We start from the raw sequence: 16,653 nt of genomic DNA, 5'->3' as shown, positions 1-16,653 counted from the left end.
GCCTGAGGGTACAAAGAAGTCACTGTGATGTAGTGAAAATAGCATCAGAAAAGGAGGTCTTCAGTCTGTCTCCCTCATTCTTCACTATGTGATTTATGACATTTCTCGTCATTGAGCCCTGATTTCCATCTACAGAGGATACTACTACAGGGAATGTTGTTTTGAGGATCAAGACCTCTCATTTTTTTTTTTTTAATGTTTATTTATATTTGGGAGAGAGAGACACTGCATAAGCGGGGGAGGGGCAGAGAAAGACAGAATCTGAAGCAGGCTCCAGGCTCTAAGCTGTCAGCACAGAGCCTGATGCCGGGTTCAAAACCACAAACTGTGAGATCATGACCTGAGCTGAAGTCAGACACTTAACCGACTGAGCCACTAACGTGCCCCTGGACCTCTCCAGTTTTATTCACTGAAGGTACCCATTCTCAGGCCCCAGCATTCAAATTTTCCTAGAAAAGGTATGGGAAGATAGATTGTCCTTCTTGCTTCAGACTTGTGAGCTGGAGGAGGGAAGAGGTTTAGGGGAGAAGGTGGTGAGGTATTTTCTCCTCTCCTCTTTCTTTCTTTCATTCAACTTTTTAATTTATTTTTGAGAGACAGAGCATGAGTGGGAGAGGAGCAGAGAGAGAGGGAGACACAGGACCCACAGCAGGGCTCCAGGCTCTGAGCTGTCAGCACAGAGCCCATCGTGGGGCTCGAACCCATGAACCATGAGATCATGACCTGAGCTGAAGTCAGACACCTAACTGACTGAGCCACCCAGGTGCCCCTCCCCTCTCCTTTTTAAAACCAACTAGGAGTTTGGGGAAGATGGTTCAAATGAGAGAGAGGCAAGGAAACTTGAACCAAGGAAAGGCTAAGCTTTAGTGTCCTCATCTGTAAAATGGGTGATAATGTTTTTGTCATGTTGTGTGTGTGAAAATTAATGAGGCAATGAATATAAAGTGCCCTGAAAGAGAAAAAAAAGTATCAAGTTAAGTGATTTTTATGAGCTTTCTGATTGGCTTAACAAAGGGGCTGGAGGTTGTGTGTGTGTAGAACCTGAGCAAGAAGGTCATTTGGAAGCCTAACCTGGAAGTTCTCAAGGACAGGGACTACACTGTCTTACCCTCAGCTTCTAGTACAGTGCCTGGAACATCGAAGACCCTCAAGAAATATTTGTTGAATCAAAGAATGAGCTAGAGTTGAAAGATTATAAAGTCAAGCCAAGTTTCCTTCTATTTTTTTTTTTTTACTTGTACCTTTCTTTACTTTTATTATGCTCCTTTTCTTTCCCTCCTCTGTTCCTCCAAGAAAACATTCTTAGAGCAGGACCTAATGAGAAACAGTGTGGAAAGAGCCCTGGACTAGGAACCAGGAGACAAGGGTTTCATCCTAACTTTGACACTGGATGATCATGGGTCAGTCTCTTCAATCTGGGCTTATGTTCTTGTATTGTAAGAAGTTTGGTTTGGCTAATATTTCGGTTTTGTTCCAGTTTTGGTGTTCCAGATTGGATGCTATACTCACACTAAGGTGACAGTGTTACTCTTCCAAGAGTATTTGCATTTAAAAATAGAATAGAACCTTAGTCCTGGGGAAGGAAGGGCTGACAGTGGAATGCTAGGCTTCCTTATGTGGTTGGAGAGGTATTTCCCTGTCATCATGCCACCTAGGAAAGTACAGATAAGGTGGGTCTGAACCCAGCCCCTGAAACTTGCTAGCACTTGAGTTTAGCCCTGACTCACACTCAAGGAAGTGGTGGAGGACATCGTGGAGCAATCTCTGAGACCTCTGCACTTGATTGGTCTGAATATCTGTGACAGATGGTATGAATAGGCCTGGATTCCTGGACATTCCCTGGGATTCACTAGGGATTAGTAGGCCTAATGGGTAAGAAAGAAAGCATTGCATGGAAACAATTGGTCATTGGAGAGCAGGAGTATTGAGTTTAGATCTGAGTCTGTTGCTTGCATTGGTAGTTTGTGAGTTGAGCAAAGTCCCTTCTCCCTGGGTATCAGTTTCCTCATATATAACACAAGGGAGGTGAAACCTCTGGTTTCTTCCATGCTTTGGCCACATGGACCTTCCAATATCCCAGATGCACCACAGTCTCTCTCTGTGGGCATTTGCCCACCTGGAACACTCCCTCACCCCATTTCCTGCTTGATTTACCTGATTCTCTCCTCATGGAATGTTTTTCATGGTCCAGGCTTCCCTGATGTGCAAGAGTAATGAGCAGAACTCAATATAAAGTGGTTCTTACCACTGTGGTAAAGCAGAGAGTACATGTCCTACTGAAGCTATTAAAAACATGGTGCTGGCCAAAACAAGTGTCTGTGGTTGAATTTGTCCCAGGCACCATGAATTTGCAATCTTTGGCCTACAGATAGGTAAAGCCCCTTCCTAAGGCTCTCCTGGCATCCCATATTCTCCTTTCATAACAATTACCATTTTATGGTAATTATTTATTACAGCCTTTACCACTAGTCTGTAAACTCCATTTGAGCAGGTACCTAACTGTTTTATCTTCAACTCTATCCCTAGCCTTAGCACAGGAATGGCACATAATAGGTGTTCAATAAATATCTGTAAAATCAGCAAATGAGTGGCTACTTAATAAGTAATTGTTGGGTGAATAAGGGTTCTTCAATGATGCTGTTTGATTTCATTTTTTTCCCATTCTCTGGCCCTGAATAAAGCCTCCCAGCTAGTGATTTAAACTCTTTAGACCCCAGCTTACCCAATTTGTTTGACTTAGTGTTATGATCTGGTCAGGCCCCTAACATTTTTCAAACAATGTCCTTCGGTTCCTTCAGTGGTGTTTAGGTAGGAGAAGGCAACTAGCAACTCTGGAGTCATCAGCTTTCTTGTTCAGCTAGAGAGGTCAACAGAAATACTTGTATTATCTCATACTTATATATAGTCTTAGATTTTTAAGACCCTTCAAATCCATGGTCTTTTTTTGTGTGAAGTAGGCCTGGAAGGCATAAATTATCCTCATTTTATAATGAGAAAAACTGAGACTTGGAGAAGGTAGAGCTATGTAGAGATTTACAGCAACAGAACCTTACCTAGATTGTTATTCCTCCCTCCCATACATAAGACAGATGTTAATCATTAGTGGTCTTCTTTCCACTGAGCTTAAACTCTGTCTCAGAATCCTACTTAATGCAGCCATCATGTAGTTGAAGTTGACACTTGAGATGAAGGCTGTTGGCCATCTGTAGCTGGTAATCTCTGCTTCTGATATCAGGCAGTTATTTATAGAAAAAAAGTTTAATTTATTTTTCAAGAGGGTCTGAGGCTCATAGATAATCAATACAAGCTCATTTTACCACAAAGGAATGTCGATGGTATTACACTATTCCTTCTGTCTGCCCCATTTCAATAGCCTTTCAGGCTTTCTGATATTGGCTGTTCTGATCATGCCAGAAGTATGTTAGGAAGAAGGAAGGCTTCCAGTACTTCAAGGGAGCCCCAGAACAGAGCCTCCTGACTCCTGGTCATGTCTATTGTTTATTCTAGTTCTTAGCTTCTGCTGAGTCCCACCCACATCTAATGACTCTGGACTCAAATAATGCACAGCTCCACTGAAGAGCCTTGGGGGAACCATCTCAGGGAAATTCTGGGTATCACCACAAGGTGGCGCTGTAGCTTCCTTTGCTTTCAGTTTCTACCTTGAAGGAAAATGTTTAAATTTGCACACTACTCAACGAATAGAACTAATGATCAGCTTCACGAATTAAATAGATTATTTAATTGACTATTCTATTTCAAGTTCTATCAGGTTTCAGATGGTTAAAAATATTTTTGTTTCTTTGCTGTGCTTTTAAGATAATGGCAGTGTGTTACACTACAAAGGGTGGGGGCTCTAAATCCTAATTCTAACGTTGCACATATGGACTTTCCAGAACTTTCTGCTATACCCTAGGTTTCTTTCTATAAGTTCTTTGAAAAAGAGGCAAAATGGAGGCAATAATCTAGTCCTTCCTTCCTCTTGCAAAACTCTAGGAGCCTTAGGCCTCTTAGATGACACTGCTTTCATTCTATCCTTTTATTGGTTGAATATGTGTTTGGTATATGCAAGATACTATTATATATGTAGTGAGGCTATGAAAAAGCAGAGTTTGGCACTCAAGTTGCTCATACAGCCTAGAGAGTTTTCCAGCAAAATAAATAAATACATAAATAAACATTACCCTCACCTACTGGAAGAATCCTATCATTCTCTCCCATTTCTTCACCTCAGCTGCTTGGGGTGACCTGGCTTTCCCCAGTCTCCTTTACTGTTCACATCTCTATGCCTTTGCTCATGCTTTCCCTCATCCTCTCAGGCTGTGGAATCCTACCCATCCTTCAAGGCCAGGCTCTAAGCAGTCCCCTCCATGAAGTCTTCCTGGAGCTTCCCAGGCTCACAAATCTTTCTTTTGTTGTAGCTCTTTGCATGTTTTGATATTATCAAACTCTCTCTTTGTGTTTCTTTGGTTCACATCTCTTTGTCTTTTTAAAAAACCATTAAGGGGCACCTGGGTGGCTCAGTCGGTTAAGCATCAGACTTCGGTTCACGTCATGATTTCGCCGTTCATGAGTTTGACCCCGCATTGGGGTCTGTGCTGACAGCTCAGCCTGGAGCCTGCTTCAGATTCTGTGTCTCCCTCTCTCGCTGCCCCTCCCCCACTTACACTCTATCTCTCAAAAATAAATAAACATTAACAATTAAAATAATAATTGTATAGCTTCAACTAAAACTCTGCTCTTCAACCTTTCTTCCTGCTTTTCCAGAAGTAATCACTATCTCAAAGTTGTCATTTATTATTCCTATGTTTATTTTTATACTTTGTTTCTACATGTGTATGTACTTATAAACTTTTTCTTTTTGTCTCTCAGTGTCTGTTTGTCTCCGCATACACACACGTATAGTTTTGGGTGCTTTAAAATACATATGGGGGTGTCTGGTTGGCTCAGTTAGAAGAGCATGTGACTCTTGATCTTGGGGTCATGAGTTCAAGCCCATGTTGGGTGTAGAGATTACAAAAAAAAACACCCCAAATTCTGAAGAAAATACATATAAATGGAAGCATACTGTAAGATTCTTTGCAACCTTGTCTTTCTCACTCAATATTCAGTTTTTGAAATTTATCCATGCCAACATATATTATGGTTATTTGATATTCCCTTCTAAGGATAACTGATTTACAGTTATGTTTTGCTTTTATTTTTTTGTTACTACAAACAGACCTGCAATGAGCATTCTTATGTCTATCCCTTTGTGCATATGTGTTAGGTATAAGAGTTTCTTTAGGGTAGGTACCTAGAGGTGGAAGTGCTTAAAGCTGTATGCATATCTTTACCTTCACTAGGTATGATCAGATTTTATCCAAAATATTTTTACTAATTTATGCTCCCATCTGTAATGCACTAAAACTCACACTTCACATACTTTCTAATACCTGCTCTTGTTGCCAGCCTTTTTTTCTTATTGGCCGATCAGATAGGTATAGAATGAAGTTTTGGGGTGCCTGGGTGCCTGGGTTAAGCATCTGACTTTTAATTTTGGCTCAAGTCATGATCTCGAGGTAAGTTATAAATTCCAGCCTTGCATCAGGCTCTGTGCTGACAGCATGGAGACTGCTTGGTATTCTCTCTCTTTTCCTCTCTCTTTGCCCCTCCCCTGCTCGTGCTCTCTGTCTCTCTCTCAAAATAAATAAATAAAGTTAAAAAAAAGTATTTCTCTTATTACTGAGGTGGAGCATCTTTTATATGATTTTTGTCCCTCTAGGTTTCCTCATTTTTTTTAAGTTTATTTATTTATTTATTTATTTATTTATTTATTTAGAGAGACCAGGGGAGGGCCAGAGAGAGGGAGAAAGAGAGAATCCCAAGCAGGCTCTGCATTGTCCCCATGGACCCTGACGTGGGGCTCAAACCGATGAACCATGAGATCATGACCCTAGTGGAAATCAAGTGTTGGCTGCCCAACTGACTGAGCCACCAAGGAATCCCTCCTCATTTTGAATTGCTCCTTCATACCTTTACCACCTTTCTCCTCATTGGGTCATTTTTTTCTTATTGAATTATAAAAACTCTTTATATATTCTGGATGTTTGTTTTTGTACATGTTTATTCTCCGTCCTCACAGACTTCACAGTCAAATGAAGAGAATAGGCAATGGAGTTTAAAGGGTGCTATGAGAAGTACACAGGGCTAAAGGTGTATGGGGATGGCACTTAAACCAGATTTCAGGGGAAGTGGGAGGATTCCCAGAAGTGACATGTAATCTGAGATCCAGGAGGATGAGGTAGCCAGTTGGGGAACTGAGCCATATCTTCTTTTTATCTCCCAAATAACAATTTTTCTGCCCAGTACTTTCTACTTTTTGAGCATTATTTAGCGTTTGTGGAAGTGAAACGGAATTTCAGGCAGAGGAGAGGTTTTGGGCAGGTAGGCCCTGTGGGATCTGAATCTCTAAAAAGTTTATTCAGCTGAAGAGTCTAGGGGAATTCAGCTTTCTCTGTGCAGTGCTTGGAATTTCATGAATTTTAGAGTAGATGCAGACCTAAGGGGCCATTGGATCTAATCTTTCACCCAGTGCTCAAATCCCCTGTATAAAATCTTAAATAAGTGGTTAACCCATTTAGTCTTTGAAGCTCATTCCTTCATGAGGCATCCCATTCTATTTGCAGACTAACTGTTGTTAGAAATCTCTTTCTTATATTGGGCTCTGTGCCCTTTCCACCCATTGTTTCCTGTCTGCCCACTAAAAGCACAAAATATATTTGTTCTTTCCACCTGATCACCTTTCAAATACCTAAAGACAATAACTTTGTGTGTTTTAAGACTCCTTTTCCCCAAATGAAACATTTCTAGTGCAGTCAACCTCCACTTTCATTTTAAGGCATTCACGGATCACCTTTTCCAAGTCAATGAGTCTTTGTTACTGACTCCTGAAGTGGGAGGGGAGACTTATTTTCTTGGGGAACCTGGGAAGAAAAAGTAGCCCTAAGGGATCTATATACACTTGTGGGAAAATAACTGCCTTGGGCTATGGTTTTTAAACTTTATTGCATACTAAAACCACCTGGGGGAGTTTTTCTCTTATTAAACTGTAAAGAAATGGTAGTTTGTTAATTCACTTTTGCTATAAATCACAGATCTTTCACTGTATTTCAAAAGTTATTATTATTATTTTTTAAGATTTTATTTTTAAGTAATCTTTGCACCCAACATGGGGCTCAAACTTATAACCCTAAGATCAAGAGTCACATGCTCTACTGACTGAGCCAGCCAGGCACCCCTAAAAATTATTCTTAATATACATGCACTAAAATTCACTTTTTGGTTGTTTAGTTCTATGAGTTTTAATAAAAACATGGAGTCATGTAACTACCACCACAATCAAGATACAGAAAACTTCCATCGCCCTCGTCCCCACTTCTGTCCATTTGTAGTAAACCCCCACCCCCAACCACTGGCAACTGCTGACTTGTTCTTCATTACTATAGTTACGTGTTTTCTAGAATGTCATATAACTGAAATAATGCAGTATATAGCCTTTGGGCTCTGATGTCGTTCACTTAGCATAATGCATTTGAGATCTTTAATGTTTTTGCATATATCAATAGTAGTTTGTTAATTTTTATTGATGAAATAACAATCCATTTTATGAATATACTATTGTTTGTTTATTTTTTCCATAGTTGAGGGACACTGTGTCCAATTTTGGCATGTATAGGTTTTTGTGTGAACATAGGTTTTCATTTCTCTTGAGTAAATAGGTATGAAGGGGATTTCTGAGTCACATGCTAATTATAGGTTTAATTTTATGAGAAACCACTAAGCTATTTTCCAGAGTGGCTGTACCATTTTACATTCCCACCAGCAATGTATGAGATTTCCAGTTGCTCCAAATCCTCTCCAACACATGGTATTGTCAATTTTTTGAAAAAATCATTCTAATAGGTTTGTAGTAGTATCTCACTGTGGTTTTATTTTGCATCACTAATGACTAGTGATGTTGAGCATCTTTTCACGTGCTTATTTGCTTCTATATCTTCTTTGATGAAGAGTCTGTTGAAATCTTTTGTCATTAAAAAAATTGAGTTTGTTCTCTTATTCTTGAGTTTAGAAATATATTCTAGATACAACTAAATCCCTTGTCAGATGATGTGATTTGCTAATATTTTCTCCTAAATTATGGGTGTCTTTAGAAAACAAAATTTAAAATTTTGAAAAATCCTATTTTATCAATTTTTCTTTTAGACTGTGCTTTTGGGTCATAGCTAAGAACTCTTAGCCTAAAGAAAGATCACAAAGATTTTCTCTTTTGATTTCTTTCGAAGGTTTATTACTTTTACATTTAGGTCTATGATCCATTTAGAGCTTTTTTTTTTTTTTTTTGTATAAGATTTGAGATATAAGTTGAAGTTCTTTCTTTTGAATATGGATGGTCAATTTTTCCAGTACCACGTGTTGAAAGTACTATTGTTTCTCTATTGAATTGCCTTTGTTGCTTAATTAAAAAATCAAATGGAGGGTGCCTGCCTGGCACAGTCAGTAGAGCATGAGACTCTTGGTCTCAGGGCTGTAGGTTTGAGCCCCATCTTGGGTGTAGAGATTACCTACAAATAAAATCTTAAAAAAAATTCAAGCGCGGGGCGCCTGGGTGGCTCAGTCGGTTGAGCAACCGACTTTGCCTCAGGTCATGATCTCACGGTTTGTGAGTTTGAGCCCCGCGTTGGGCTCTGTGCTGACAGCTCAGAGCCTGGAGCCTACTTTTGATTCTGTGTCTCCCTCTCTCTCTGCCCCTCCCCCACTCATGCTCTGTCTCTCTGTTTCAGAAATAAACATTAAAAAAAATTCAAGCGGACATGAATAGCACTAAAAACTAATGAGGATGTGGAGCAAAAGGCACACTCATTCACTGCTTGTAGGAATGTAAAATGGTACAGATACTTTGGGAGACAGTTTAGAAGTTTCTTACAAAGCTAGCCATAGTTTTACCATAGGATCCAGCAATCGTTCTCCTTAGATATTTACACAAATGGGTAAAAAACTTATGTCTACACAAAAATCTGCACACAAATGTCTATAGCAGATTTATTCATATTGCCAAAAATTGGAATCAGCCAAGATGTCATCCTTCAATAGGTGGATAAAGAAACTGGTACATCCATACAATGGAATGTTATACAGTAATTAAAAAAATGAGCAATGAAGCCATGAAAAGACATGGAAGAAACTTAAATACATATTGCCAAGTGAAAAAACCCACCTGTAAAGGCTACATACTATATGATTCCAGCTATTTGACATTCTAGATAAGGCAAAACTATAGTGACAGTAAAAAGGTTAATAGTTGTCACGGGTTGGGGAGATGGGAGAGGTTATGACTAGTAGAACATGGGATTTTTAGGGCAGTGAAACTATTTTGCATGATACTGTAATGGTGGATACATGATATTATGCCTTTTGCAAAACTCATAGAATTATACAACACAAAGAGTGAACCGTAATGTAAACTATGGACTTTAGTTAATGATAATGTATCAGTTGTAACAAATACCACACTAATGCAAGATACTAATAATGGGGGAAATTGGGATGAGGGGAGAGGGAGTATATGGTAACTCTTTGTACTTTCTGCTCAATTTTTCTGCAAACCTAAAACTTCTATAAGAAATAAATCTGTTAATTAAAAATATAATGAATTCACCATATTTGCATGGGTCTATTTCTAGACTTCTTTTTTTTCTTCTATCTCTATCTATCTATCTATCTATCTATCTATCTATCTAATCTATCTATCATCTATCTTCTTTCACCAATACTGTCTTGATTACTGTAGCTTTTTATAAGGTAAGTCTTTTTTTTTAATATTTTATTTTTAAGTAATCTCTACACCCAATCTGAGGCTCAAATTCACAACCCTGAGATCAAGAGTTTCATGCTCTTCTGACTGAGCCAGCCAGGTGCCCCTATAAGGTAAGTCTTGAAACAATGTAAATTCTCCAACTTTGTTATTCTACCTCAAAATTGCTTTGGCTATTCATATTCCTTTGCCTTTCTAAATTATAGAATGATCTTGTCAATACCTAGAAAAAAATCTCTCTGGGATTTTTGACTCTGATTGTAGTGAATCCATAGATTAATTTGGGAAGAATTGACTTTTTAACAATATTGAGGTTTTTAATCCATGAACCTGTTAAAAAAGACAAAACAGGGGTGCCTGGGTGGCTCAGTCGGTTAAGCGTCTGACTTTGGCTCAGGTCATGATCTCGCGGTTTGTGGGTTCGAGCCCTGCGTCGGGATCTGTGCGGACAGCTCAGAGCCTGGAGCTTGCTTTGGATTCTGTGTCTCCCTCTCTCTCTGCCCCTTCCCTGCTCACACTCTGTCTCTCTCTCTCAAAAATAAATAAACATAAAAAAATAAAAAAAAAAAAGAGAAAACATACACAAATTGGAGTCACTTGTGTTAAGCCCACATTGCCATACTGAGACTCAATACCTAATTACAGTTTCAGTTTCTTCCAGGAATGCAACCTTAACCAATCAGTCTGTAACTCCTTGGTTAGCACTAGTGAGGTAATCTGACTGATAGACCCCCTGTCTTCTTCTAAAGGAAGATGACCTTGCCTGAAGAAATCCACTCTTTGCAAGTAACTTTCTTGTTCCACCCCTTTCTGCGTATAAAAGTGGAAGAATTCCATTTTCATTTTGTTCAGCTCCTTGGAGCTTCTGCTAGGTGAGAGCTTCATGAATTGTGGAATAAAGCCAGTTAGATCCTTAAATTCACTCAGTTAAATTTAGTGTTTTTAGCAAACCTGATCTATTTCACCATTTATCATTTATTTCATCAGTGTTTAGTAGTTTTCAGCATACAGATCCTGCACATATTTTGTCAGATTCATACCTTAGCATTTCATTAAAAAAGTTTTTTTGATGTTTGTTTATTTTTGAGAAAGAGAGAGAGAGAGCCAGAGACAGAGGACGAGTGGGGGAGGGGCAGAGAGGGAGGGAGACACAGATTCCGAGGCAGGCTCCAGGCTCTGGCTGTCAGCACAGTGCCCAATGTGGGGCTCGAACCCACGAACTGTGAGATCATGACCTGAGCTGAAGTCAGATGCTTAACTGACTGAGCCACCCAGGCTTCCCGACTTCATGAGATTTTATATGTTAAAAATAATATTTCAACTTTTTCAATTAAGAATAGAGAGTTTTATTTCTTTTCCAATTAATCTTTATAACTTTTCTCCCTCCTTCTTTTCCTTCCTTTTCTTCTCTTCTACCCCTCCCTCCATCCCACCCCTCATTGTGCTTGCCAGGACAGTGGTGAATAGGATTAGTGAAAATGGACATCCTTGCCTTTTTTCTGATCTTAGGGGGAAAGCGTTTGGCCTTTTACCATTAAGTAAATTGTTAGCTGTAGGATTTTGGTAGATGCCTTTTATCAGGTTAAGGAAATTCCCTTCTATCTTAGTTTGCTTAGACTTTTAAAAAAATTATTAATGAAAGTTGAGTTTTGTCTAATTCTTTTTCTCCACCTGCTGAGGTCATCATATGGTTTTTCTTCTTTAGTCTACTAATATGGAGAATTACACTGATTGATTTTTTCAAATGTGAAATCAGTCTTCCCAGTATAAATCCTACTCTGTGTGATGTAATAACCCCTTTTTTTTATATGTTGTTGGATTTGATCTGCTAGTATTTTATGGAGGATTTTTATATTTATGTTCATGAGGGATATTGGTCTGGAGTTTTCTTTTGTTGTAATGTCTTTGTCTGGTTTTGGTGTTAAAATACTGTTGGCTTCATAAAATGAATTGGGAAGTGTTCCTGTCTCTTCAGTTTTCTGGAACAGTTTTGTAGAATTGATATTATTTCTCCCTTGAATTAGTTTGGTAGAATTATGAAACCATATGAAACCGTATGGGCCTGGAGTTTTCTTTGTTGGAAGGTTTTAAAACTACAAATTTAATTGTTTTCAACAGATAAATGACTATTCAGGTTATCTTTTTTTTTTTAACGTTTATTTATTTTTGGGACAGAGAGAGACAGAGCATGAATGGGGGAGGGGCAGAGAGAGAGGGAGACACAGAATCGGAAACAGGCTCCAGGCTCTGAGCCATCAGCCCAGAGCCTGACGCGGGGCTCGAACTCCCGGACCGCGAGATCGTGACCTGGCTGAAGTCGGACGCTCAACCGACTGCGCCATCCAGGCGCCCCTTTCTTTTCTTTTTTAATGCTTATTTATTAAAAAAAATTTTTTTTAACGTTTATTTATTTTTGAGACAGAGAGAGACAGAGCATGAACGGGGGAGGGGCAGAGAGAGAGGGAGACACAGAATCGGAAGCAGGCTCCAGGCTCTGAGCCATCAACCCAGAGCCCGACGCAGGGCTTGAACTCACGGACCGCGTGATCATGACCTGAGCTGAAGTCGGACACTTAACCGACTGAGCCACCCAGGCGCCCCAATGCTTATTTATTTTTGAGAGAGAGAGAGACAGAGTGTGAGCAGGGTAGGGGCAGAGAGAGAGGGAGACACAGAATCTGAAGCAGGCTCCAAGTTCTGAGCTGTCAGCACAGAATCTGATGTGGGGCTTGAACTCATGAACTGGAAGATCATGACCTCATAAGCTGTGAGATCATGACATGAGCCGAAAGTTGGATGCTTAACCAACTGAGCCACCCAGGTGCCCCTGGGTTATCTCTTTCTTATTTTAGTTTTGGTAGTTTTTCTCTTTCAAGGAAATGTTCTGTTTTGTCACAGTTGTTAAATTTGTGTGTGTATAATTAATAGTTGTCTCTTATTACACCTTAAATGTCTTACACCATTAATTACACCACTAATATCTTTAGTGATATCCTCTCTTTTATTTCCAGTATTGGCAATTTGTGTCTTTTCTTCTTTTTTTGGTTGACTTGGCTAAAGGCTTAATTTTATTTATCTTTTAAAAATCCAGGTTTGCTTTCATTGATCTTTTTCTATTTTTCTATATTTAGTTTCTTTTTTCTCCTGTATTTATTATGTTATTTCTTATTTTGGTGTATAATTTGCTCTTCTCTTTCTAATTTCTTAGGAGGGAGGTGTTGATTATTGATTTTAGACCTTTTTTTCTTTTCTAATATAAGCACTTACCTAGGAATTTCCAACTAAGCACTGTTTTACCTGCATTCCACAAATTTTAAAAGTAAGCTTTAAATAAAATTGTAGGTTCACAATGTGGTTGTAAGAAATAATACAGACAGTCCATGGACCCTTTACCCAGATTCTCCCAATGGTAATATCTTGCAAAACTATAGTATGATATCACAAAGTCAGGGTATTGACCTTGACACAAGTTAAACTACAGAACAGTTTCATCACCACAAGGATCCTTTATGTTGCCTTTTTATAACCCCCCTCCTTCCCTTTCTTGGTCCTATCCTTTGGCAATTATGAATCTGTTCTTTTATTTTTGTAATTTTGTCATCTCAAGAATGTTATATAAATGCAACTATACAGTATTTAATTTTGGGGATTGGCTTTTTTCATGCATCATGATTCTTTTGAGCTTCATCCAAGTTGTTGTGTTTATCAATAATGTGTTCCTTTTTCTTGCTGAATAGTATTCTGTAGAATGGATATACCATAGTTTGTTTAAGCATTCACTCATTGAAAGACATCTGGGTTATCTCCACTTTTTGGCTTTTACAAATAAAGCTTCTACGAGCATTTATGTACAGATTTTTCTATAAATATAAATTTCCATTTCTTTGGGATAAATTTCCAAGAGTGAATTGCTGGGTACTATGGTAGTTGCATGTTAATTTTAGTATTTTTCTTTAAAACGAAATAAACTGTTTTCTACAATGCATGTGCCATTTAAGTTTCCACCAGAAATGTATTTTTTTTTAGAAAAAAAAATTTTTTTTGAGAGAGAGAGAGGGTGAGAGGGGGAGGAGCAGAGGGAGAGGGAGAGAGAGAATCTTAAGCAGGCTCCATGACCTCACAACTGTGAGATCATGACCTGAGCTGAAATCAAGAGTCAGATACTTAACTGACTGATTGAGCCACCCAGGTGCCCTCTCCCCCACCCCAGCAATGTATTTTGATTCAGTTTCTCTGCATCCTTGCCATCATTCAGTGTTTTTGCCATTTTTAATTTTAGCCATTCCGATAGGTGTGCAGTGATAGATCACTGTGGTTTCAAACTGCATTTCTCTAATGACTAATGAAGTTGAACATCTTTGCATGTGCTTATTTGCAATTTGCATATCCTGGTGAAATGCGTCTTCATGTCTTTTGCCCATTTTCCAATAAGTTGTTTGTTTTTATTATTGATTTATGAGTTCTAGATACTGGTCTTTTGTCAGGTATGTGGTTTGCAAATATTTTCTCTCAGTCTGTGGCTTATCTTTTCATCTTAACAGAGTCTGCAGAGCAAAGTTTTTAACTTTGATGAGGACTAACTTATCAATTTTTATTTTTATGAATGCTTTTGGTGTCAAGAGCTCTTTGCCTCACCCTGGATACTGAAGAGTGTCTCCAAGTTTTAAAGTTTTACATTTACAACTATGGTCTATTCTGAGTTTTTATATAAGGCGTGAGGTTTAGGTTGAAGTTTATTTTTCTTGTGTTTGAATGTCTAATTGCTCTAGCACCATTTGTTGAAAAGGCTATCTTTCTCTATTGTATTGCCTGTGTTTCTTTGTCAAAGATCAGTTGATTATGTTTACATGGTTCTATTTCTGGGCTCTCTATTCTGTTCCATTTATCTACTTGTCTTTACTTTCACAAATATCACACTGTCTTTCTTACTGTAGCTTTGAGTAAATTCTGAAGTCAGGTAGTATCAGTTCTTCAACTTTGTTCTTCAACTTCAATATTGTGTTGGCTATTCTTGGTCTTTTGCCTCCATATAAACCTTAGACTCAGTTTGTCAATATCCACAAAATAACTTACTGGGATTTTGATCAGTATTGCATTGAATCTATAGATCAAGCTCAGAAGAATGAACAACTTGACAATATTGAGTCTTCCTACCTGTGAACATGTAATATTTCTCTATTTATTTAGTTCTTCTTTCATTTTCCTCATCACAGTTTTGTAGTTTTCCTAATGTAAATCTTGTATATATTTTGGTAAGTTTGTACCTAAGTATTTCATTTTTTGGGGTGCTAATGTAAATGTTGAGTTTTTAATGTCAAATTCCACTTTTCCATTGCTGGTATATAGGAAATTCATTGATTTTTGTATATTAACCATGTATCCTGAAACTTTGATCTAATTGCTTATTAGTTCCTTCAGCACCATTTGTTGAAAGGTGCAAAAGGCTATCTTTCCTTCTTTTACACTTTTGTGAAAAATCAGTTGGGTATATTTATATGGATCCATATCTAGTTCACTATTCTATTCCATTGACCAGTGTGTACTATCCCTCTGCCAGTACCACACTCTCTTGATTTATTATAGCTATATAGTAGGCCTCAATATCTGGTAGAGTGATTTCTCTCACTTTTCTCTTTCAAGACCCTATTCTGGGGTCTATGCCCTTCCATATAAATTTTGGAATGAACTTGTTTATGTCTACAAAAAACCTTGTAGGGATTTTGGCAGGAAGTATATTAAACATATAGATAAATTTTGGGAGCACCTGTGTGGCTCAGTCAGTTAAGTGTCTGACTCATGATTTTGGCTTAGGTCATGATCTCACAGTCGGTTGTGAGATCAAGCCCCATGTTGGGGCTCCCCGCTCAGTGCAGAGCCTGCTTGGGATTCTCTCCCTTTCTGCCCCTCCCCCAATAACACATGCATATACTCTCTTTTTCTTAAAAATAGAATAAAATGAAATAAATTTTTGGGAGAACTGACATCTTTACTATGTTGAATCTTCTAACTTATAAACATAGATTTTAATTTATCTATTGACTTTTTGACTTTATCTCCTTGTATTTTTTAATTGGTTGTTCTAGGGATTATAACATACATACCAACTCTGCACAGTCTGTTTTATTTTAGAAAAATATAGAACCCTGACCACTATATAGATTCTGTTACTTTCTCCCCTTTATATTATAGATGTCATCTGTATTAAATATATATACATTGAAACTCCCCCAGACGTTATTATAATTTTTGTTTTCAAAAGTCATACATACTGGGGCACCTGGGTGGCTCAGTTGGTTGAGCATCTGACTCTTGATTTTGACTCAGGTCGTGATCCCAGGGTCATGGGATCAAGCCCTGTGTTGGGCTTAAGATTCTCTCTCTCTCTCTCTCTCTCTCTCTCTCCCTCTCCCCACCTCACTCTCTCTCTCTCTCTCCCTGTCTCCAAAAAAGTCATACATATTTAAATAACTTAAGAGAGGAACAGGGTTTTATTACATTTACCCCAATATTTACCATATCTGTTACTTTTTCTTTATTCCTGAAATTTCAAGTTTTCCTCTGGGATTGCTTCTCTTCAACTTAAAGAGTTTCCTTTAGTATTTCTTTTAGAGCAGGTCTGTCTGCTGTCAAATTTCTCTTAGTTTAATTTGAGGATGTTTTTGTTTTACCTTCTTTTTTTTAATACTTAAATTTTTTTTTATTAGTTTATTTGTTTTCTGAGAGACAGAGAGAGAGAGAGAGAGAGAGAGAGAGAACAGAGGAGTAGGGCTCAAACTCATGAACTGTGAGATCCTGACCTGAGC

Source organism: Prionailurus viverrinus, chromosome D3, assembly GCF_022837055.1.
Source record: "Prionailurus viverrinus isolate Anna chromosome D3, UM_Priviv_1.0, whole genome shotgun sequence".
NCBI classification, from domain to species: domain Eukaryota; kingdom Metazoa; phylum Chordata; class Mammalia; order Carnivora; family Felidae; genus Prionailurus; species Prionailurus viverrinus.
Note: the sequence above shows the minus strand (reverse complement) of the source record.